Genomic DNA, 26154 nt, shown 5'->3' on the forward strand with positions numbered 1-26154 from the left:
TAAAACTATCAATCTACTGTGTTATATCGGCGCTGTGACCGGGACTGTGTTATTAGTGTGATTCATAAGTAACCAGCTCGGCCGCTGTGTACAGCTAGCTGGCTGGTCATCGATACAATGACCTAAACTTTCCCTCTGTGTGCTCACTTATGTCCGTAATCTGTGACGTAAAACTATCAATCTACTGTGTTATATCGGCGCTGTGACCGGGACTGTGTTATTAGTGTGATTCATAAGTAACCAGCTCGGCCGCTGTGTACAGCTAGCTGGCTGGTCATCGATACAATGACCTAAACTTTCCCTCTGTGTGCTCACTTATGTCCGTAATCTGTGACGTAAAACTATCAATCTACTGTGTTATATCGGCGCGGCGGACGTCAACACGGACCATCAATCAACGTCGGATTTTCCCACAGTCTAGTCGAAATGACGCGGATGGTAGTTATGTCAGATAATTCTATCGCCATAAAACACACCTTCACGGACTGACTTCACTACCGACGCTTCCCAAGCATCTTCAATGATTCCATATAAAATAGAACGATATATACCCTGGTCGTTGATGAAGATAACTATCGCCCTCAACTTGCTAGTTAAAAATAGAAATACATGTTAATACATGAAGTAGTATTACTAATTTTTGAATAATAAGAAGCTCAGCATGGCCCGGTAAATACGTCTCCAATGTTACCAACCAGCTACTCCCAACTGAACACACAATGTCCGTCGATACAACCTGCAGAAGTAGGAAATAAGTATAACAGATACCGAAGGATTGGGAGGGACCAAATAGTATACCAACAGACGGTGCCTGGACTGCCACCTATGATCAGAAAAAGACTTATCCAAAAATAATCCTAAACTTCTTTTTTAATGCAATGACGCCCCACATTCCATCCGGGTCATGACACTGCTTTGTAAGGGCTTTCAAAAGATTAGATAACAATAACCTATGTAATCATAGGTAGCGAGTACAACTGTCATATGAGTGACGAACTACTATCATATGAGTGAGGAACTACTGTCCTATGAGTGACGAACTACTATCTTATGAGTGACGAACTACTATCTTATGAGTAACGAACTACTGTCCTATGAGTGAGGAACTACTGTCTTATGAGTAACGAACTACTGTCTTATGAGTGAGGAACTACTATCATATGAGTGACGAACTACTGTCTTATGAGTAACGAACTACTGTCCTATGAGTAACGAACTACTGTCTTATGAGTGACGAACTACTGTATTATGAGTGACTAACTACTGTCCTATGAGTGACGAACTACTGTCTTATGAGTAACGAACTACTGTCTTATGAGTGACGAACTACTGTCTTATGAGTAACGAACTACTGTCCTATGAGTGAGGAACTACTGTCTTATGAGTAACGAACTACTGTCTTATGAGTAACGAACTGCTGTCTTATGAGTGACGAACTACTGTCTTATGAGTGACGAACTACTGTCCTATGCGTGAGGAACTACTGTCTTATGAGTAACGAACTACTGTCCTTTTAGTGACGACCGTCTGTTTCAATGGGTTGCGAGCTACTATCCTATGAGCAGGGAATTATTGTACATATAGTCCGGTAAAATAAGGATGCAACCTCGGAATGAAAGATAATAAGCTAAAAATTTGCATACGTCTTTATTTTGATGCTATAAAACTTAGCTCAAAAGTCGCGTACACGTGATTATATGAGACTTTTGAGGTAAGTTTTATAGCATCAAAATAAAGACGTACGCAAATATTTAGCTTATTATCTTTCATTCCGAGGTTGCATCCTTATTTTGCCTTATTTTACTGAGTTAATAAGGAAGCAATAGTGAAAGAAATGGGATCAAAGTAACACGGTTACTTTAAAGAAAAAAACTTACAACAAATTAAACCAATTTTCGTGATTCTTCCATCGTTAATATGGGAACAACCACAAGTAAACCTTATCAGTGTATCTGGGAATTAGTTAAAATCTATATATATATATATATATATATATATATATATATATATATATATATATATATATATATATATCTATCTATCTATATAACATTATATCATTTATCATTATTTATATCATTAGTGAGTTAATACAATTAATTATGAACATGGAATTTAAATGAAACATTAGTTACGAATTGCTTTATTAGTTATTTGAACCGATAAACATCCTTAGCCCTATGAATTCAATAGCCCTAGGAAAAGTGCAAAATCGGGTGGTTCGCCATTTTACCTCCTCAAGATCATATACATTGCATTGCTCCAGCTTTGTAAGAAATACCATGAGCCAGTTTGGTGGGGCAGGTTATGGAGCGGTGGAGTGAGTAAGTTGAAACACGTGTCGTGGTCGTCGCTTGGCAACCGTTACCTCCCCCAACCATACCTAGCAAGGTCAAGCAATCATTTGGGACTACAAATCTGTATATACTGTGCGTGTACTTCATCTAAACATAATACACTAGCTGTTTCCCGCGGCTTCGCACGCTTTTCGTAAGCGTTACCCGTGTATGTGCACGTCTGGCTCAAGTAAATTATATTTCCAACGCCGATGTAGAGTTTGCTTTGTTGCCACGATCAAGAGAATCTGTATATGTTTACAGCCATTGTACATGTAAATGTGTTTTATTATAAAGTGGTCTAACACTCAAGCTTTAAGTTCAACCAGAAATTTATCTTAAAGACAAATATACATAATAACTTAGCGCCCTTAAATAGTGTTTGGCTATGTAATATACGTAACTGTCTCGTAATTGCAGTTTATAGTGTGCAGGCGCTTTTAAACCTTTTATCTTTTGCAGCGCCGCTTGGTGGTGAGTTACATCAATGGACATAGCTTACAAACCTTCTCCGTGGAAGAATACGTATACATACACATTTTCATAATGATCGGTCAAATAGTTTACGATTCCATAAAGGGCAAACACACAAACATTCATATATATAGATTTACAGAATCGTACAGATAAACATGATAAATTATCGCCCGTCTTCCTTCCAAACTGAGCACTTTTACTGAGACGATTATGGACTGAGATAACATAGAGCTTTGGATTTGTTATAAGTGAGAACCGATGAGAACATAATCTTACAGCTAATCTAGCATTAAGAATGGAAAGTCCATTTACACAATGGATATCAGCAAGTTCGGAGTTTGAATTGTTACGAATATAACGTACAAAAGCAGTAAAATATAAACAGAGATAAAAATCGGCGAAATAAATTTGGTCTATGCCTATTAAATTACTCAACTAAAAAAGTAACCATGTTTTACTATTGTTACAACAGTTTCAAAAACCCTCCAATGTTTTTAGTTATACAGTTGGTCATGAAGATGACATGGTTGAATCTTTAGGAAAATGTCTTAATTGGACTAAAATTTCCAAACTTTGAATTTCATACATCAATTCAAAGCAAATATAATAATTATTTTTTTGAAAAAACAAAACAAAACAAAGACACATAGATACAAACGGCAAGATAAGGATATATTTTATATCAATTTTCCCATTTTTTACCTGAAAATTCATATGTTTAAGTTTGATAGAGTAAATTCAGCGTCACGGTATACTAGAGCGACAAAGTGTATGTGTTAAATCTATATATACTCACTATTGAAAGAAATGTTTCATACCTGCAACAAAAAAGAAAAATTATAAAGATATGAAATAGTTATTAGTAATTAAATTACAAATAGTTGGAACATATCACATCACACACCACCAAGCGGATACACTGTATGTGGATAGCAGTCATAAGCACTGCATTACTACATACAACAATACACGCTGCAAATGTATAACCTTTCTAAACGTTCCAGTTAGTATTGTTTTAACAACTCACTTTAGTCTTTTTACATGTATTAGCAAATGTTGATTTTAATTTTTTTTAATATCTCGAGGCTTGTAGTTTACAAAATTTGTTTTGCTTGTTTTCATTTTGGTGCATATTTCGTTACTCAGAATTAAATAAATTTTTACTTAACGGATAATATAATGACACACTATTTACTATACCGGGTGTCTTAAAAGTCCCTCTCCCTCCCAATTAACTTTCTTATGAATAAAGATAGTGATTTACTTTGAAGGATATTTATTTGACCAACTGAGCAGTTTTTTTTTTGCGTACAAAAATGTTTGACTCCATTTTTTAGTTCAGTTATTGTGACAAAGTGGTCTGAATGTGTCTCACATACTAACTGGTAAACAATAAGAGTTGACATGGCAAAACCAGCTATTGGTATTCCCGGGACTTCCCAACGGGCTTCGGTTAGACAAAAAAACCTAATAAATGCAATGTTAATCATAATTGATTTTTGTAATAAGTTATTTTATGATTTTGTGTCCTAAGTTCTCAAAATAACTAGAGAGTGAATGTTTTATCTGATTTACAATAACTTTATATGTTGCTTACTGTGATGGTCTGATAAAAACTTCAAACTTTAATTTGTCACCAAATTTGATAGCGTAACATTAGAGACCTCTAGTTTGCGCCATTCTTCTTCTTTTTATAGCAGCTCTAAAATGAGGTGTCACTTGCTAGGGGTTCCTATTTAAAAACTTTGACTTACCCCTAAAATACCCCAATTTGGGGAAAAGGGGTCAAAAAGTTTCATACACCAAGAAACTCCTCACTTGGTCATATAAACATCCCCAAAGTTAGTGGCTCCACCTCTATCCATATGAAAGTTAATAGGCACGGGGTGGGACTTTTATGACACCCGATATAGCATTTTCTACACACGTTACTTAGTGAAAATTCTTACAGTAAATGTAACTCATCAGTAATATAATTTCTTTCACCAACATTTTTAACCTTACGTAACCAACAAGACAAACAAGTGCCAAAATAGTTCTATGTCAACCTAGTACGCTTAAAATTGGAATATCATACTGCAGTAGGTGTATACTACCTGGAATTAAGGTATATTACTGAGATTTAAATAACTTGACACGATTGATGCTTGCATCTATTTTAGTATAGAGAAAAGATCATTTAATTTGATACAGTAGCTGAAGCATCACTTCGTGCTTTGTAACGATAGGTTATTGTGAATGTTGAGGTTAGCTCCAGTTCACCTTCCTCTTAGCGCTGCGTCTAGAATGTGACGCTGTCACATATTCCAGGAGTTAAGTGACATTCACATTTAATTTGATACAGTAGCTGAAGCATCACTTCGTGCTTTGTAACGACAGGTTATTGTGAATGTTGAGGTTAGCTCCAGTTCACCTTCCTCTTAGCGCTGCGTCTAGAATGTGACGCTGTCACGTATTCCAGGAGTTAAGTGACATTCACATGTAATTTGATACAGTAGCTGAAGCATCACTTCGTGCTTTGTAACGATAGGTTATTGTGCATGTTGAGGTTAGCTCCAGTTCACCTTCCTCTTAGCGCTGCGTCTAGAATGTGACGCTGTCACATATTCCAGGAGTTAAGTGACATTCACATTTAATTTGATACAGTAGCTGAAGCATCACTTCGTGCTTTGTAACGATAGGTTATTGTGAATGCTGAGGTTAGCTCCAGTTCACCTTCCTCTTAGCGCTGCGTCTAGAATGTGACGCTGTCACATATTCCAGGAGTTAAGTGACATTCACATGTAATTTGATACAGTAGCTGAAGCATCACTTCGTGCTTTGTAACGATAGGTTATTGTGAATGTTGAGGTTAGCTCCAGTTCACCTTCCTCTTAGCGCTGCGTCTAGAATGTGACGCTGTCACATATTCCAGGAGTTAAGTGACATTCACATGTAATTTGATACAGTAGCTGAAGCATCACTTCGTGCTTTGTAACGATAGGTTATTGTGAATGTTGAGGTTAGCTCCAGTTCACCTTCCTCTTAGCGCTGCGTCTAGAATGTGACGCTGTCACATATTCCAGGAGTTAAGTGACATTCACATGTAATTTGATACAGTAGCTGAAGCATCACTTCGTGCTTTGTAACGATAGGTTATTGTGAATGTTGAGGTTAGCTCCAGTTCACCTTCCTCTTAGCGCTGCGTCTAGAATGTGACGCTGTCACATATTCCAGGAGTTAAGTGACATTCACATGTAATTTGATACAGTAGCTGAAGCATCACTTCGTGCTTTGTAACGATAGGTTATTGTGAATGTTGAGGTTAGCTCCAGTTTCACCTTCCTCTTAGCGCTGCGTCTAGAATGTGACGCTGTCACATATTCCAGGAGTTAAGTGACATTCACATGTAATTTGATACAGTAGCTGAAGCATCACTTCGTGCTTTGTAACGATAGGTTATTGTGAATGTTGAGGTTAGCTCCAGTTCACCTTCCTCTTAGCGCTGCGTCTAGAATGTGACGCTGTCACATATTCCAGGAGTTAAGTGACATTCACATGTAATTTGATACAGTAGCTGAAGCATCACTTCGTGCTTTGTAACGATAGGTTATTGTGAATGTTGAGGTTAGCTCCAGTTCACCTTCCTCTTAGCGCTGCGTCTAGAATGTGACGCTGTCACATATTCCAGGAGTTAAGTGACATTCACATGTAATTTGATACAGTAGCTGAAGCATCACTTCGTGCTTTGTAACGATAGGTTATTGTGAATGTTGAGGTTAGCTCCAGTTCACCTTCCTCTTAGCGCTGCGTCTAGAATGTGACGCTGTCACATATTCCAGGAGTTAAGTGACATTCACATGTAATTTGATACAGTAGCTGAAGCATCACTTCGTGCTTTGTAACGATAGGTTATTGTGAATGTTGAGGTTAGCTCCAGTTCACCTTCCTCTTAGCGCTGCGTCTAGAATGTGACGCTGTCACATATTCCAGGAGTTAAGTGACATTCACATGTAATTTGATACAGTAGCTGAAGCATCACTTCGTGCTTTGTAACGATAGGTTATTGTGAATGCTGAGGTTAGCTCCAGTTCACCTTCCTCTTAGCGCTGCGTCTAGAATGTGACGCTGTCACGTATTCCAGGAGTTAAGTGACATTCACATGTAATTTGATACAGTAGCAGAAGCATCACTTCGTGCTTTGTAACGATAGGTTATTGTGAATGTTGAGGTTAGCTCCAGTTCACCTTCCTCTTAGCGCTGCGTCTAGAATGTGACGCTGTCACGTATTCCAGGAGTTAAGTGACATTCACATGTAATTTGATACAGTAGCTGAAGCATCACTTCGTGCTTTGTAACGATAGGTTATTGTGCATGTTGAGGTTAGCTCCAGTTCACCTTCCTCTTAGCGCTGCGTCTAGAATGTGACGCTGTCACATATTCCAGGAGTTAAGTGACATTTAAATGTAATTTGATACAGTAGCTGAAGCATCACTTCGTGCTTTGTAACGATAGGTTATTGTGAATGTTGAGGTTAGCTCAAGTTCACCTTCCTCTTAGTGCTGCGTCTAGAATGTGACGCTGTCACATATTCCAGGAGTTAAGTGACATTCACATGTAATTGACCCTTCTCACCATAGCATGGACGTTAATAAGTTTCGTATAAATGTTTCAACTAATTTAAGATAACATTCAAAGACTAACCTTTGCACAGATACAACTATTACGAGTATTGGTTACCAGCTACACCGGTCACTAAGGTAAAATGGACGGACACATTTTCATCACGACATCACAGATTTCCATCTTTTAAGGCAGCCTTTCTTCGTTGATAAGCCGTTCACGTTTTAGCCGCCAATCAGTTTACGTAGGCCTACTGTTTCCATTCTGATACTTTCCAACCAAATGCGTGCGTTTCTCATTCGGACGGTTTCAGCTTACTTGTGCAGTTTCCTTCCGGGATCTGAATTGAATATGGATTTGTAAAATAAACTTATGTGCACCGTAAAAAAAAAAAACTTTTGGTACAAACAGAATAGTGAAACAATTTCCACGCCGTTATAAATTTATTTATTATTGGATGGATAGTTTGAAAATAGTGCAAAAATGTTTGAGGACTTCTCTCGAAATGTGTTAAAGTTAGTTCTTTACACTAAAGACGCCAAGTATCCGGAACACAAATTATATCTAAATTTTTGCCTTATAAAACTATTTTTATTGTATACTTATTTTCAACTTACTTCTAGACTTCATTGAAGGTGGAGCTCTTCTTATTCGAAAATAATTACTTCTAGATGTTTATAAAGTATGAAAATGTATGTTCTATAGCTTTCTTACTAGGAAGTCTTTGTTTGGCGAACATAAAGACTTACACGCACGCGTGCGTGTGTGTATGATTCCCCCACCCACTAATACGCACATTATACAGTGAGTAACATAAGTAGTATTTCTTGGAGCCAAAACATTTATTATAAACCCTACCAATACAGAATAACCCGCACGATGGAAAATATTTTCGATGGAGCATAAAGTTTACAAACGACTCAATTATTTAAAATTTGATTGAAAATTAAAGATCCAAAACACAGAACAAATACTATTATTTAATTTTGTTTGGTTTTCTCAGCTCCTCAAATCACAATCAATGTTGCGTACGGTTCCAGGTTGAAACATAACACTAATAAAACTGTCCTCTGTACCCATTATTATAACAGTTGGAACTTTACCCCTTTTGGCTATCAAAGAAAACATTTCGCTGAGGTTGCATGGAAAATTTCAAGTATGTAGCTCATTTCATTAAGCTACGTGTTTCGCTATGTCACATGTTAAAATTTCATACAGAACAGAAATTTTTAATTCTCCAAAAACAGAAATTGTACCAAGCTACAGGGTGATGGCTTTCAATGGGGCGCACCATCATAATTACAACTCATTTTTGTTGATTCAGAATCAATTGTCATAAAAATTTAAAAAATCTTTCTCGAGATTCTTGTGGATAGTTAGGGTACATCATGCATTATATTTTGTCACACGTTAAAATGCAATATGATTGTACACAGTTTGTTTACAAATGTATTTATTGTACGATTTCCACGTTGTCATCACGATTACCTAATGTAAAAATGTTCGCTAACCTATGGTTAGAGTGACATGCTTCATCATTGAACTCGATGCTGTTTACATAGATATGAAGCTTGATGTAAAATTTCAAGTCTATAGGTTATTTCATTCCATTCTCATGCGGACAGACAGGCATACACTAATGAAATTAGCTGCTCGAGAGATAGGCTTCGCTAACGCTCAGCCAATAAAGGGTTGATGCAATTGGTGATTGAGATTTGTAACTAGGTAAGCTCGGCTGTGTCGATGATCCAATAACAAATGACAATGACAATAAATTGACTTTTTACGAGGATTCAGAAGCAATTACTTCATAAGAAATGTGTCAATAAATTGTTGAGGTCTCCACTCCTGAGGTTATCACCGAAGTGATTCTTGTTAGCATTGAAGTAGGCCTCTTTGCTGAGGAATTTAAATCTGAAGTGACTTAAATAGTACTACTTCCCAAGTGACAGGACATCTATGACGTATACCGCTTGCCGACATATCATGGGCAATGGGATACTCTTAGTCTTACCAGTTTAAAAAAAGTAAAAAGGAGCTCTGTTTCAATCTGTACCATTCAAAACAAAGAGCTAGATGTTATGCGGTTCAGACGATTGTCAGCCATATGCTTGATAACTGTCACTGTATCTGATGATAAACCCACCCTCAGTGACGAATACATCATTCGACCTAGTTACTTCATTGATATTTTTAGTTGTTGCCTTCTCATCAGTATGTCGATACATTTCGGTTAGTGACGTGGCATCCCGCGGATATTCCTCTCAGATGGACATAATCATCTCTGTACGCCTGAGTCTCGAACTTTTCCCTCAAAGAACGATCTCCGACTAAATAAATCACAAGAAATTCAGTTATATTGGTAGGTAGATCCATCAAAAGCCGATAACCAACTAGTTCAATTACAAGAGATTCAGTTATCTTTATAGTTGCTTACACCTATCAAAAGTCGATAGCCAACTAGGTAAATTACGAAAATTCAGTTATCTTCATAGTTGCATCTGTCAAAACCGATATTCAACAGGTGAATTACAAGAAATCCGTTATCTCCACAGTTGCATCTATCAAAAGCCGATAGCCAACTCGGTGAATTACAAGAAATTCAGTTATCTTCATAGTTGCATCTGTCAAAACTGATATACAACAGGTGAATTACAAGAAATCACTTATCTCCATAGTTGCATTTATCAAAACCCGATAGCCAACTCGGTGAATTACAATAAATTCACTTATCTTCATAGTTGCATCTGTCAAAACTGATATTCAACAGGAGAATTACAAGAAATCCGTTATCTCCACAGTTGCATCTATCAAAAGCCGATAGCCAACTCGGTGAATTACAAGAAATTCAGTTATCTTCATAGTTGCATCTGTCAAAACTGATATTCAACAGGTGAATTACAAGAAATCAGTTATCTCCACAGTTGCATCTATCAAAAGCCGATAGCCAACTCGGTGAATTACTAGAAATTCAATTATCTTCAGAGTTGCATCTGTCAAAACTGATATTCAACAGGTGAATTACAATAAATCAGTTATCTCCACAGTTGCATCTATCAAAAGCCGATAGCCAACTCGGTGAATTACAAGAAATTCACTTATCTTCATAGTTTCATCTATCAAAGCCAATCAACTAGTTGGATTACAAGAAATTCCGTTATTATCATAGTTGCATGTATCAAAAAATGGATAATTGGGTATTAAATTGCAGGTATCAAAAATACCTAACCGTCCCAATCAAGTAATCTATTGTGCCGAAAACAGTAAGACCCATGCAAATACCCCTTTATTGTGACACCCACCCTCTTTTAATATCATAAAGACATTTATTGGCTTCACTGTAGCCCGAGTGCTGCGCAAAAAGGCAACAATTGTATTAAGGGTTCAACCATCTTATATTCAAATCGGGTGCCCGAATGGGACCGAAATTGTTGTAAATTTCAGAGAAAGGCAAACAATAGCGCCGTGCGTCATCAGCGATTGCGTCAAGACCGAAATAGCGGCCGCAGATCAAATCTGTAGGTAATGTTTTGTCAAATATTACCTCAACTCGTTCCCTACCGCCTCCTCCCACTCACTGTTATGTAACTATCACCAAGAGCGGGTAAGTTCAATCTACCCCAACTTGTAACAAACACATCCTACACCTTTCTCTCTGTATCAAGTCCCAAACATTGTTAAGTAATAATAACTAATTTCTTTTATTTTGACGTCAAGACCCAAATTATTTAGTGAAGCCCCGTTTGAAACACTGTTATTAAGATTCAGTTCCATACATAACAAATTGATAAAAATACATTATACAAAACCAAAGTAAATTACGAAACGATACTTTACATATATTAATGATACAACGTTGATTATTTTAATCATCAGATGATTGCTGAAATTAGATGATTATTTGGGATTTATCGCCCAGACAGTAAAATAATAAAGAATCTAACAATATTAATTTAGACTTAACCATATAAACAGATCGCATATTTCTGATAATCTAAAATATAACACATAGAACACATTAGAGCACAAATCAATAAATAAATTTAATTTTGCCCGCAGTAAAAAATAAATTATTAAGCTTTATTAACATAAGAGAACGATATATATATATATATATATATATATATATATATATATATATATATATATATATATATATATATATGAATAAAACGTTTCGACTTTATACTCTATTATGCGTATTGGAATGGCAATTACGCCAATTACCCAACAATTTCCGGGAAATAACATCGAGAATATGATTGTGTCCTACACGATGGACTGAATTCAGTATTACTGTTGAAAAACGTTCCGTGAACTTTATACTCTATTATGGTATTGGAATGCGTGCATTACGCCAATTACCCAACAATTTCCGGGAAATAACATCGAGAATTGATTGTGTCCTGACACGATGGACTGAATCAGTATTACTGTTGAAAAAACGTTCCGTCGACTTTATACTCTATTATGGTATTGGAATGCGTGCATTACGCCAATTACCCAACAATTTCCGGGAAATAATATCGAGAATTGATTGTGTCCTGACACGATGGACTGAATCAGTATTTCTGTTGAAAAAACGTTCCGTCGACTTTATACTCTATTATGGTATTGGAATGCGTGCATTACGCCAATTACCCAACAATTTCCGGGAAATAACATCGAGAATTGATTGTGTCCTGACACGATGGACTGAATCAGTATTACTGTTGAAAAACGTTCCGTCGACTTTATACTCAATTATGGTATTGGAATGCGTGCATTACGCCAATTACCCAACAATTTCCGGGAAATAACATCGAGAATTGATTGTGTCCTGACACGATGGACTGAATCAGTATTACTGTTGAAAAACGTTCCGTGAACTTTATACTCTATTATGGTATTGGAATGCGTGCATTACGCCAATTACCCAACAATTTCCGGGAAATAACATCGAGAATTGATTGTGTCCTGACACGATGGACTGAATCACTATTTCTGCTGAAAAACGTTCCGTCGACTTTATACTCTATTATGGCATTGGAATGCGTGCATTACGCCAATTACCCAACAATTTCCGGGAAATAACATCGAGAATTGATTGTGTCCTGACACGATGGACTGAATCAGTATTACAGTTGAAAAACGTTCCGTCGACTTTATACTCTATTATGGTATTGGAATGCGTGCATTACGCCAATTACCCAACAATTTCCGGGAAATAACATCGAGAATTGATTGTGTCCTGACACGATGGACTGAATCAGTATTTCTGTTGAAAAACGTTCCGTCGACTTTATACTCTATTATGGTATTGGAATGCGTGCATTACGCCAATTACCCAACAATTTCCGGGAAATAACATCGAGAATTGATTGTGTCCTGACACGATGGACTGAATCACTATTACTGATGAAAAACGTTCCGTCGACTTTATACTCTATTATGGTATTGGAATGCGTGCATTACGCCAATTACCCAACAATTTCCGGGAAATAACATCGAGAATTGATGGTGTCCTGACACGATGGACTGAATCAGTATTACTGTTGAAAAACGTTCCGTGAACTTTATTATGGTATTGGAATGCGTGCATTACGCCAATTACCCAATAATTTCCGGGAAATAACATCGAGAATTGATTTTGTCCTCATACGATGGACTGAATCAATATTACTGCTGAAAAACGTTTCGTCAACTTGATAATCTTACTGATACTATCGAAATAACGTCCATTACGCCAATTCGCCCTGCAATGTCTGGTAAATGGGCCTACACCCTTCTTTCCGTAAACTAGGTATACTGTACTACTTTCAACCACAAACATTGCACACTACTCACAATCAACGTATTGATATTTTCGGTGAAAGTTAAAAAAAAAATAATGTTTGGTTAAAACAAGAGGAATTGTATATTACTTCAATGAATAGTAGTTGCGAACCACAAGTGTACTTCAAATTTAACTATTCAAGACATATTAATCGTTCCCTACATATAAAAGACTACGTATCACATAGAACGAACAATTTATTACAAAAAAAAGAAGCTAAAGTGATGATTAAATAGAATACACAAGCCCTATTGCCACAGATTCTATCCTTTCTGGACTAGGCTTGAATAACTAATAAACAAATAAAACCTTAACTAATAACAATAAAACAAAATTAAAACCTTTTCAACAATTCTATACGTAGTAAAATTAGAGTAAGTGGTATTTTAAAGTAAAACAACAGTGCTAGTTGTGACAAATATTATTTTCCACGAGTTAAGTATAACTGTCTCATAGATAAGACAATTGTATCGTAAAAACTAAAGATAAAACGGACTCATGCTAAACAAAACAGCCTAAACATGATAAGGGAGGCAACTAAGTTTATTACATACATTAAATTTTCGGACCGTTAAACGGCATTATTTAATATAATATTTCATTGGTATTAATAATAATTCAAAATAATCTTTTTCATGTATGATTAAAGATAATTAAAAAATAACTAAAGATTGAAACAACATATGTTACTTGTCTGATAGGATGAATAAACAAATACATTAACCAAATATCAGGACAGTTTGGTCCAATTCCACACATCCTGTATTAAGCATAATACTCAGAAAAGACCGATCCACCCCTCCCCACGCTATAGTGTGTCTACAAACGTGAATCCCAAGTAATCCCAAACTGACTATCTTTGCGACACGACAACACGTGACCGAGGGACGCGTGCTGTTCAGTTTTAGCGTTGTTAACAGCAGATAACACTATCAACATCACAAGACAACAAGACAGAGAGTGGCGCGGGGTGCGGGGCGGAGAGGAGGGGTAATTGTAAGGCATCGCGATATAAATAGACAAGCAGCACTCGGTCACCATGGGAACGGCACAATCACCCCCCTCTCCACCCACCCACCCACAATACACCAACACACAGCTGACAGTGCAAACATTAACTGCACTGTTTCCACGGTGCAGGCGGAGGTGGCGGCAAACTGACACATTAGTCTGATTCACACGTATAATGACGGCTGCATTAAATTGTACAGTCACGTCGTTAGAAAATATACTTTACAATTAACTTATACTGCAAATTAATATAAACACAGAAAACAGTAATCGAATCATATACAAATTACACGTTTTTATAAATTTTTGTTTCAATAAATTTAGGTATACTTGATTAAATCATGAATTGGAGAATAATTATTCTTAAAAAACGGGGGTTCTTTACAAAAATCAAACTAAACAATACATCATTTGATATATTAACGTAATCGGTGTTAATTTTTAATATATTAGTACTTTTGAAAACGAGATACATTCAAATAATTATAGCAGTATTTGTAGTAAGAGTAGTACACCAAGATTTGGTGTACTACTCTTACTGTTATTAATGTTACGAAAGATTGTTATTTAGGAAATAGAATTACAAGATAAAATTTCTTGTAATCGCGTCGCGTAAACAAGCTTCGCTGACGTTGCGTGCAAAATGTAAAGCCCAGCTCATTTCATTAGACTCCGTAATTATGTTGTTACTATGTCATATCGCTGTAGTTTGTTTACAAATGTATGTCTTCTGTGATGTTTCTCGATGACATCATTGTTACCAACAAGACCAATATGTAAGTATTCGCTAACGCTCATTTAAATCCCGTGGAATAACATGCTCCACCATAAAACACGATGTTGCATGAGGCTTCGTGTACAATTTCAAGTCTATACGGCGTCAATTTGTTCTCGAGATACTGTGTGGACCGACAAACAGAAATAAAATTTGTCATTCCCTCAAGTAAAAGGCTTCGTAAACACTTAGCTAATAGAATTTGGAATAAGTGGGGGTGGTTTTGGACTCTGGGTGTGGTTTTCATTAAAGTTAAATAACTATTTAATTAACTAAACAGAATAATGAACTTCAATACAGTAAAAGAAATACCGATTTTAGACTAAGGCAAATTATATACACAGACTTATATACAATACACTTATCTCCAAAATTGGTTAGAAAAATTAAGCACCGCTGCAATAAATGTATGAATACGCAGACGAATTTATTATAATATCCCTACTTCTGTATTATTATCAATACACTATTCTCTAGTATAAAACACTTTGGTTATGATCTGCCTTAAGTATTGGCTTCTAATTAAAAACATATCAGCTACTAATACCTTCACGAAGTTATTTTAACTTTATTACCTTTTAGGGAAAAACAATTAAATTACATTAAGTGTGCACAACGTCGCTACGGTGGGAAGGGTCACATCAATGTGAGTGTTGAGTTTAGCTCAATTTCACCTTCCTCTTAGTGCAGTGTCTGAAATCTACAAAAGGTGAAGAAGTACTCTCATTGTTTCATAAGGTGCACAATACCTCTTCACCTAGATTACACTATACCTATTTTCTTTTCTGGGGATCTCTATGTCGAAACGATGTATAGAGTTCGTGTGGAGCATCTTAGTCGCCGACTTTGTTTTATCTGATTTACAAAGTTTATCACACAAAGCAGAACTCTTATTATTTATATATTCATTACATTTAATTACTGAAGTTAATAGTTCTTTGTTGTTGATTTTAGTAGTAAACAAAACCACTTAAAGTATGAAAAATAAACAATACAAATGTGAAAAATAACTAATTATATGTTTAATATATGATTAATAAATAAATAAGAGAAAGAAAATGCAAAGACAATTTGGAAATACAACATGCAAGCGTTGAAACAAGTTTCATAGCAAGCTTTAAAAACAACAAAATATATCAAGTAATTTCAGTAGTCAAATTAATAATCACCTGTTAAACAATATTAATTTTAACTTAACTATATAGTGCATTTAAATTGAAGAATGACGGTCAGTAAACCCTTTACTACTCCATAACGAAATAAACAATACACTTGGTATTAAACAAAATTTGTATTTTATATATTTATTAATTTCAAATTGTTTATTATTTGTTTTTGATTTTTACTAACAGACAGAACGTTAATTAAACAATATATAGCCTACCTATTTTTATATGAACCTTCTTAATTTATCTTGACCTAACAAATTAAATAGTTTGATAGAGAAGTTTGAGAGAGTGTCAATAAGATAGTCTATATAATACAAACTATACTCAATACACAAACAATACTCAATACACAAACAATACTCAAGACACATTAATCATAATTTATATTTATTGTCATACGTATAAAATAAAAAAGCGAAATTGCAGTCTACACACACATTTTTTTTTTTTAATTTCAAGGTCCAAAATTTAAATATACTGTAATATTCCTAAATAATTGATAATCGTTATAACATTTGTTTAAAAAATATTTAAAAAAATACTGTAATGCATTTCATTACAGTTTACCCACCACAAACGCGAACGTGAAATTTAATGTTCGGAAGTAATGATGACTCAACGTTCGAATCCAGACTAATTCAAGGTAAACACGTCTTCTCATTCATGAGAGAAGCGATGGACGGGAAGTGTCACGTGCCAAAATTTAATTGACTGCACCAAACAGGATACACCACTATGTCTTCATCACCAAAAATACACATAGACTAATTTGCAACATAAATAACCAAAACATAAATGAGGATGCACCAATTATTAGCCATTTCGCACACAACGAAACCGGTAGCAACTGGCAAAAAGTATAGTGGCAGCGGTGGGATTCGAACCCACGCCTCCGAAGAGACTGGTGCCTTAAACCAGCGCCTTAGACCGCTCGGCCACGCTACCAGATGAATGGAGAGGTTGATTGAGTTGTACTAGGGAGCCTCCATACGATTTCTGTATAATCTTCAAAGATTTTAATGTTATTATCAAATGCATTAATACATGCATTTATAGATTATGTACATTTACTGCATAAATATTGTGCATTGGTGTAATTATTTTTCACTACCATGTATAATCAGATAGGATTTAACATCCGTAGGCTATAGTATGAGACCTAAAATCAATCTTAAGCGCAATCAATTTTTGGCCTACTATCTATCACTCATAAGCGCAATTAATTTTTGGCCTACTTTAAATCATAAGCGCAAATAATTGTTGGCCTACTGTCAATCAAACGCAATTTATTTTTATTTTTAACAAAATACATTTTAATTTTCCGCTTTATTTCTTGCAAAGTAGGAAAGACATAAATATTATTTAATTTCATGTGTATATTGTTTCAGTTTAATGTCTAAACTAACTAAACAGAAAACATTATTATTAGCTTATTCACAATAATATACCGATTACGTCATACCATGAAATTGAATAAAATAAATTAGTATATATTGAAAATTATGCTCCCATAAAACAATAATTTCAAAAATCGAATGGCTTAAAGAACCGACAGGCTAAAACAGCTGTGAACTAGATCAAATTGATTATGGGTAAAGTATTCAACGAAAAATGTTAAACGACCCCTAATTCCACCTCCCCCAATAACCAAGAGAAATCGTACAAAATGGTTTTGTCGCCAACACCCGGCGTGTGCATACATACAGACTCAAGTTAACGATTCTGAATAACGACATTTGCATAATGTAAATCCGGGTTCCGCTGTACATCATTTTAAGTAACATCACTAACATCTTGGTAAATAAATTATTAACGATATAAAGCTTTTTAAAAATGGCTACCATAAGTGTAGATCACACAATCACAACTATTGTAATAGCTTTTCAAACCTATTTGAGGGAACATTAAAAAAATATTCTAAATTTGTTGAAATTCAAATAAGTGTAAAAAAATAATTGTATTCTAACGGGAATTATAAAACTTGCGCGGCGTTTACACTTTGTTCATCACTATTACACTGTTAGTAACTCCCGTTCTTTACTCAAGAACCAGAAAAAAAGCGCGCTCGAAAATTGCGAAATTTTCTTTAAAATGTTTTTTTTTAATTGATTGGAAAAAATAAGAAAACTTTAATTTTTAGAAATGTTATAAAATGTATGACAATTAGAGTTCAGTTATCCATGTTAATCAAATTCAAAGACAGCAGGTATTAAAATAAAATGTTATTTAATAAAATACGTAAAGGTTTATCTTAGTGTTAGTGTATTTCCCAAATACATAATTTTCATTTGGGATCACTTTAAAGTTGCCTAATACCTGTAATTAGTATCTACGTAATCAGGTTTTCATTGTGTCTATTTCAAACTTTTACTGGAACATCGGCAAACCACATAGTAGGTATCTTGACAACAATGTAGGTTATGTGTAATAAAACACCCGTTTTGCTGCATTTTAAACATAACGTCACTATAACACAAACTACAAATCCGCATGTGGTGGTCGTACAACAAACAGTGTACCGTAATTAAACAGTCAACATTTGCTCAGTGTTGTCACCCCTAGGGACAACTATCTCGGTAACATTACCCCCAATCGAGACAAAAACTTGAAAACCGTGAGTTTATTTTCTTCACTCCCCGTTCCCTACAGAGAACATTCAATGGCACGATTTAGAATCGGATTTGGCGAGATCCCTTCTACAGAGGTTTGTCTTTTTACAGACTGTTCATAAAAAATATTAGTTTTATATGTCAACTGCGTTGGTACGTCGTCAAGTGATGACAATTGCGGGCATACGTTTTGATTTTCTCATAAAATGACTGTCGTAGATACATAATAAATAAAAATTATGTTTAGCGTAAACTTGTATCTACTCGAAAGAATCTCTAATTTACAAAATGGAATTACAATGTAATATCGACAAACGTAATTTTATTTTACAACGGTGCATTGTTTTAAAAAGTGGTTCCAAAAGCGCATGAAAAATGTGAACACGCTTGCCAACTACATGACCGTATATAACACTATATAAAGCTAGAGAAGTTTTAAAAGACTTTCAGGGAACCGAGACATAAAACGTTAACAACGGCCGTCAACTATTTATAAGTCGCGTATAAAATTATTTAGCCGATTAAGTAAAGATTTACCGCGCCGTAAAGTTTAACTGCTGTAACAGTTATGGGTGTCAAAAATAGCGCGGGTTCCTACACTTGATGAATCATCGGTTATACACGCGGCTTGGCGGCAAATATTCATCCAACTGCATATACTGCAACTAAACCGGTTGGTATTCAGAAACACGAGCTTGGTGTTGAGTGACTGTACACGAAGACTGGCTGTTACGTGTGTTATATACATATACACGTAACAAATAGATATCACTGTAACATATTTATATACAAAACACCATACAACCGTACAAAAACGTATTCTTATCAATTATTTGATGACTAACACGAAAGTATAACATACTGTATATGGTATTTTTGGAATCGGTAAAAAATATACTTTCTTGCGATTACGTAAAAAGATGGGTCGTTGCATTTATAACAATTCACTCGACCCTACACCTCCACTTTGCTGGTTTTGACATTTTTTTATTAAAAAAAAGAAGAAATTGTATGCAGATTTCACTTGAAAACGTTTCTATATATGTACTAATAAGATAACTGTGACGGTTTAACAGTTTTGACCAAAAGCAATTTTTGAGCGCAGCGAATGAACGAAGCAACTAATAGTCAACTTGAGCACATTAATTTATTGGTCTTGTTACTGTGTACAACTTTGTCCATTTAATCTTTGCTGTATCTCTTATAGTTTCCAAAATCCCTTCAGTGTGCATAAGATTTGGAACCCACTGTACAAAAAGACCACCAATGGTATATAAATAAAAAAATTCAGCCGGGCTTCGCTAGAAAAATAGGATTCCTTAAATATTACCATTAAGTCTAATCCTCAAACATACAATGTCATGGATATGGAAGGGGGCTGTTAGTCTACCGGGAGTAGGCCTAAACATGAATTAACACAATGATTGCCAGAGCTCCAGGGGCTCCAAAGGTCAGGTATTACATCTAATTGTCTATATTGTGGGTGCCAGTGACTGCGTATGGTGTTGGCATGCAATACATAGGTATTACCACAGCACCCTTCATCAATTCTGCAGGCTGAAGAAAATTCACTACAGTAGCCCGCACAAAAGTAGTCCTATGACGTTTGAAGCGGTGTTGCCATATCGCTGCTGACCATAAGCTTTTCCCTGATGTTTTGATACGGTTCAGTAATTTTTCATAAACTGGCAACCGTGATGTTGAGTGCGGGGTATATATAGGGGTTGAGACGCAACATCTATCATCGGGACTACTTTGGCGCGGACTACTCTAGGCGTTATTAGTATTTGTACTTAAATGTTACCATTTACTCAAACTTGACCAGTGTTTCATCCACAGAAGAGGAAAACAAAGTAAGTTTCACCGATACAGCTGTTCACTATTATTTAGGGGGGGGGGGAGGTGGGGTCAGGGTATAAATATTTCAAAATGGTTTATCGAGTTACACCTGAAAATTTACGACCATTCTTTGAAATTGGCTCCCATTCATTCTTCATAGCATACATAAAATGTCAAGTTCTAATAATATAAACCCGATACAATTTGAGGTGAGATAGTCAAAAATGGAACTGTTGACATTGTTAATTTTTTCTCAAGACAAACCATTTGAGGCTAACTTCTTAGTTAATTAATTACAAGTGGTTTTCCAGAGGTTGAAATAGTGCTACTTTAATACTGCGTGAGTTCAAAAACTGATTTTAGTAGAATAATTCATGTAGGCTTTTCAGTCTTTACATTTTGGTGTTGTTCAGTGCAAGAATGCCCCTAACGACCAAAACACCGATTATGGGTAAATGAGGGCTATTTTTAAACGGATAAACACCATTTCAAGTAATGTTATTACCATTTCCTCTCAAACAGTGTTGCCAACGCCCATTTTAAGAATTAGAACTTAAATTACTGTTGTAATACATTTTTAACATGTTTCAAAACAAACTAAAAAAGGAAATAAAAAATCTCCAACCTGTATACTAATTTATAATGGCAACCATAAATCTCGTCATAGTGAATGTTAGTATATATGAAAATACTAATTTTAAAATAGAAAATTTAAAAATAGTTGTTTAAAAAACGTGCACTCCGTGTATATTTTTATTGATTTTTTCACAAATTTTCATATCTTCCAAAATTTACTGTTTAAGTTTTTAGAACAGTAAATGGTATTATGAACCTGTATAAATGGAGGAGAAATCTCTTTATAATTCGTTTAAAAAAAGGGTAAACTAATTTTAATTTAATCTATATATATATATATATATATATATATATATATCTATATATATAAAAATGAATGTTTGTATGTTTGTCCTTTATGGAATCGTGAACTATTGGACCGATCATGATGAAAATTTGTACGTATATGTATTTTTCCACGGAGAAGGTTTATAAGCTATGCCCATCCCTTTCCCGATTCAGGATTCCGCCCCACTGGTTACAGAAATACCCATAAGAAATGCATTGCAGCAAACATATGTTAACGTCTTTTCAAATTTTTAATCAGCTGTTCTTTGTAAACATATATTACACTTATAGTTTTAAAGCATAGAGTAAGCTTAAGAGAAACGACAAATTTTGTTTAAACTGTTTTTTGCAATCACTGTTAAACATAGACTTTACTATCCAGATAATACAATTCAAATTTGACGTAAAAATTCACCTTTAACTGCAATATTTATTTAATATAAACCATGCTCATGCTTGATCAGAAGAGTAATGCAGATATCATAATTACTATCTTACGTTGGCTACAAATATAAAGAATGTTATATAAAATCAACCTTAGTTGTTTTTTTTGACAGAAGTATGGTTCTCAAAACTCCGTGTGTACATATTCTCTCGATCGAGACAACAAAGCAAGCTCAATCGTGGCATCGGAGATATAACTAATTTAATCTAAAATTTATTATAGTAAAAAAAAAAATTTACTAAGTAATATAAGGACTTCGGTTCTTAAGATTTGCGTGCAAAGCCGTGGGTAACAGCTAGATAGAGGCAGGAATATGGTACATACCTTCATAATACGCCCAAGAGGCTCACGATGGAACGACTATCAATTATCCCAGCAATGTTTAGAATGTGATAGAAAAAGAATAAGTGAATATAGTGTACTGTTTTCAACGGGAAATTGCGTGCGAAGCCGCGGGCAACTTTTGCAAAAAATTATTGAAATGCGCAGCAAAGCGCGCCGGGCCCGCTAGTTATATATAATTTTTAGCATTGCCATAATATTATTTTGCAATACAAGATTTTATGCATGTATAAAAATAAGATATTCTTATATATGAGAACTATTTTACCACAAAATGGGAAAAGATTTATAAAATGCAAATATCTTCAATGTTACAACAAATTGTGCAATATTAAAATAAATTAACACCTTTTTTCCATCTTTTTCGCACGATGTATATCCGGAGAGATGTTTTATTCAAAAAGATCTTGACTGTGATTACCTTATAGTGCAGATCCTAGGTATACATCACTGTTCACTGTACATCACTAATTTAATAATTTGTACATGAACAGTTCAACTGTGTTCACTCGATTGTTCTAGTACCGGAAGTTGTATGGATTCAGATTTGATGAAAAAAAAAAAAACAACAGCTACAATTCTCCCACCAGCAGCACAATTATTGTTATTGGGATCTGTGTTCGCTCGATTGTTCCATGCATTTCTAGTGCCGAAATTTGTATGGATTCAGATTTGATGAAATAAAACAACAGCTACAATTCTCCCAGCAGCAGCACAATTATTGTTATTGTGATCTGTATTCGCTCGATTGTTCCATGCATTTCTAGTGCCGGAATTTGTATGGATTCAGATTAAATGAAATAAAACAACAGCTACAATTGTCCCAGCTGCAGCACAATTATTATTGGGATATACTGCATATTATTGAATACTGCAAGGGCAGTAGTAAATTCGCAAATTTATTGCAGCACATACTTACGAAACTGCTCGTGTGTCATACATAGACTGTTTGGAAACTTTACGATAAAGTTTCATTTCAACGACTTCTCCTACATTTTTAAGAAAATTGAAAGCAAGAGATTAGTTGATTGCAATTTCGAGCTGTCTGTCTCTTATTCTACATACTATGAAAGGTATGCATTCCAAGTTCGTCCTAATTGGTGGATAGCAAGAAAAGCATAGCGTGCATTATAGTTTCGAACTGTCTTTCTCTTATATGTTGAATGTGTTCTTTCGTCTCAATTGTTTTTCTAGAACAAGAAAAACTTGGCGTACAAAATACGCACACCATTTCATTAATCTCACAAGAAAAATGGAGGCTTACGTTATAATACACGTAGGATATAAAAAACATTAATTTTCTGGATGTGCTGACATTTGAAATAATGTCGTTCTTACAACAGATGGAACATTTATAATTGCCAATTTAGTGTAATGTACCAGCTTGAAGCGTCTCGTCTTTTTGATCGCTCTTCCCATTTTGCATCAAATAACTTTCATCATTATGTCCCTCCTTCTCAGTATAAAAGAGCTCAAATTTTATTTTAGAATTCTTAGTACACTACTAGAAATTGTAACTTATGTACTATTATTTGAGAGTAATTTATTATACAGTGAATCTAGGTGGGTTACACGTTAACCTAACAATCGCATACACGTATCATTACACAAATTCATATATTTCTATATTTTGCACACAGTACTTCAATAAAGCAAAATTATTTAAATATTAAAACATATCTATACCAGATCGATGCATAAAACTGCCGTATGCTAATTTGTGTTGTTCAACAGTTGTTATGAGGAATAAAATTGATCTTGGGAAATTATATGAACTCCTAATTGCTTTTATCCTCTAGGGGTAAATATTTTACTTCATTATTTGGTTTATATTGTATTGTCGACAGTTCTGAGCTGTGTTTAAGGTTTTTAGTTTGTATGGAAAATCGATGATAGGAAAATAGATAGTATGTATTATTAAAATAATATATTTAATAAAAAATCGTTATAGGTTATATTAGTTTCTTTAAAATGTATTGCAGAAAACACTGGCATCACCCTGCACTTTTGATACAAACAGACCAGACCTAATAAAGGCAAGGAACAGACTTGTTAATGAAAAAATATTTAAAATGAATCACACGCTGACATTACGCCTTCTCTCACGGCCCTTTTCTTTCTTTTCTTACTTTTTCTTTCGTTTTATAATGCTGACTGGAATTTCATTCTGTTGTTACTTTTCTTTTCCTCGCTGTTGTATACGTGTTACGTGAAATCGGTGATCCACCAACGGCGTACTCGGCAGATTGATCTGTAAAGTTTTGGAACACCCTCCGAAGTACTTGCTCTAAAAAAAAATTAACTGGGCCGCCCAACCATCTGAATCCTCCGCTCTCCGAAGGACATTCTCTAAAAACAAAATCTACCTTGTAATCCTAAGCACTGGCTGTCCAACTATCTGAATCCTTCGTTCTCGGAATGACTCAAATCTAAAAACAAAATCTACCTTGTAATCCTTAGCTTAGGCCGTCGATCTATCTGAATCCTTAGTTCACTGAAGGACACGCTCTAACAGCCAAATCTACCTTGTAATCCTTAGCCCAACTATCTGAATCCCTCGTTAGCTCAATACTGTTAACAGTGGAGGAGTTACACCTGTTTGCAACTCCACACAATCGTCCGCCGGCGTCAATGGAGCGCAAAGTCTCGGCCCATGTTCACGTGTCGGGCCGGCCCAACAGCCTGTACACATATAGCACGCATGTGAGAATAGCGCGCCTGTTTGTGTCCCACGCTGACAGAAATACAACAGCCACGCTGCGCGCGCGTGTGGGGCCATGTTTACTTGCTCATCTGTACTTACGCGCCAATCTGTACATATCTCGTACATAAGTGCTAGTGTATGTTACTTGATTCAAAGTCACGAACAGACCCGGACTCAGAACAAGCTAACATGCCCAATAGATTAAAACTATAAATAAGGAAAATTTCTAAATTATTTATCAATATCAACAGTATGAAACAAAAATAAAGATGAAGAACTATAACTGCTGTTGTAAAACTAACCCGGATGTTATGGTTGTATCAGAATACGGATTCATGGAAGGAAAGATTGATATCTTCCAACACAACAATTGAATTTGGTCAATTATTTTCACCAGAAGAGAGTCATAAGGATGGTATGGATATTAATTATGACGTTATGAATTTCAGAGCAGACCTTGAAAATCCAGGTGTTGAATGTTGAGCACCAACAGGTGAGTGCGTTGTTGTTGAGCACTCCTGTTTTGAATGTGGGATGAAGAGGTGTAGCCTAACACTTGGGATTCAAAGTAAAGAAATTATATGATATATTGATACCCTTCAACGTTGTTAACCAAACATTGCTACAAACACAATTAAAACCAAAAAAGAAAACTTTTATTAAGCAAGCCGATATTAGGTCAATTCCAATTTTTCCTAAGTTCATTAAAAGTTTTGAACATACCGTTCATAACAAGCTCTTAAAGTTTTGATTTGTTAACGTTAAGTTTTGATTTCTGGACGAACAAGTTGGGTCCAGAAAAAACATATTGGCAAATGATACAATTATCAAAATGTACATGTTATTTGAGGGCTGGGAGAACTAGAATATGCTTTAGATGTTTTTGGTTATATTTAAGGCACCTGACTGTGTTCAATATGCAATGCTATTGCAAAACCTCGAGATAGAACCAAGTATACACCATCCAAATACAAAAATTTCTAAAAGAGTTCAAATGAAGCATGGTGTTCCACAGGGATCTATGCTCGGTCCGATTTTACTTTTTCTACATGACAACCAATTAGCTATCTAAAATTGATGTCTTGTTTAACATACAGATGGAATAAGAGAAAAATGAAAATCAATTT

The 26154-nt window shown here is 35.2% G+C and overlaps 1 protein-coding gene and 1 non-coding gene across 10 annotated transcripts in view; both read right to left on the reverse strand.

Annotated features, from left to right (window-relative positions):
* Positions 1–26154, reverse strand: part of LOC124366088 (histone deacetylase 4) — a 230572-nt gene that overhangs the window by 148888 nt on the left and 55530 nt on the right. The window lies entirely within an intron of this gene.
* Positions 17049–17130, reverse strand: Trnal-aag. Its single transcript has one exon. It is a non-coding gene; the product is annotated as a tRNA-Leu (tRNA).

This window comes from Homalodisca vitripennis, chromosome 7 (assembly GCF_021130785.1).
Source record: "Homalodisca vitripennis isolate AUS2020 chromosome 7, UT_GWSS_2.1, whole genome shotgun sequence".
NCBI lineage: Eukaryota > Metazoa > Arthropoda > Insecta > Hemiptera > Cicadellidae > Homalodisca > Homalodisca vitripennis.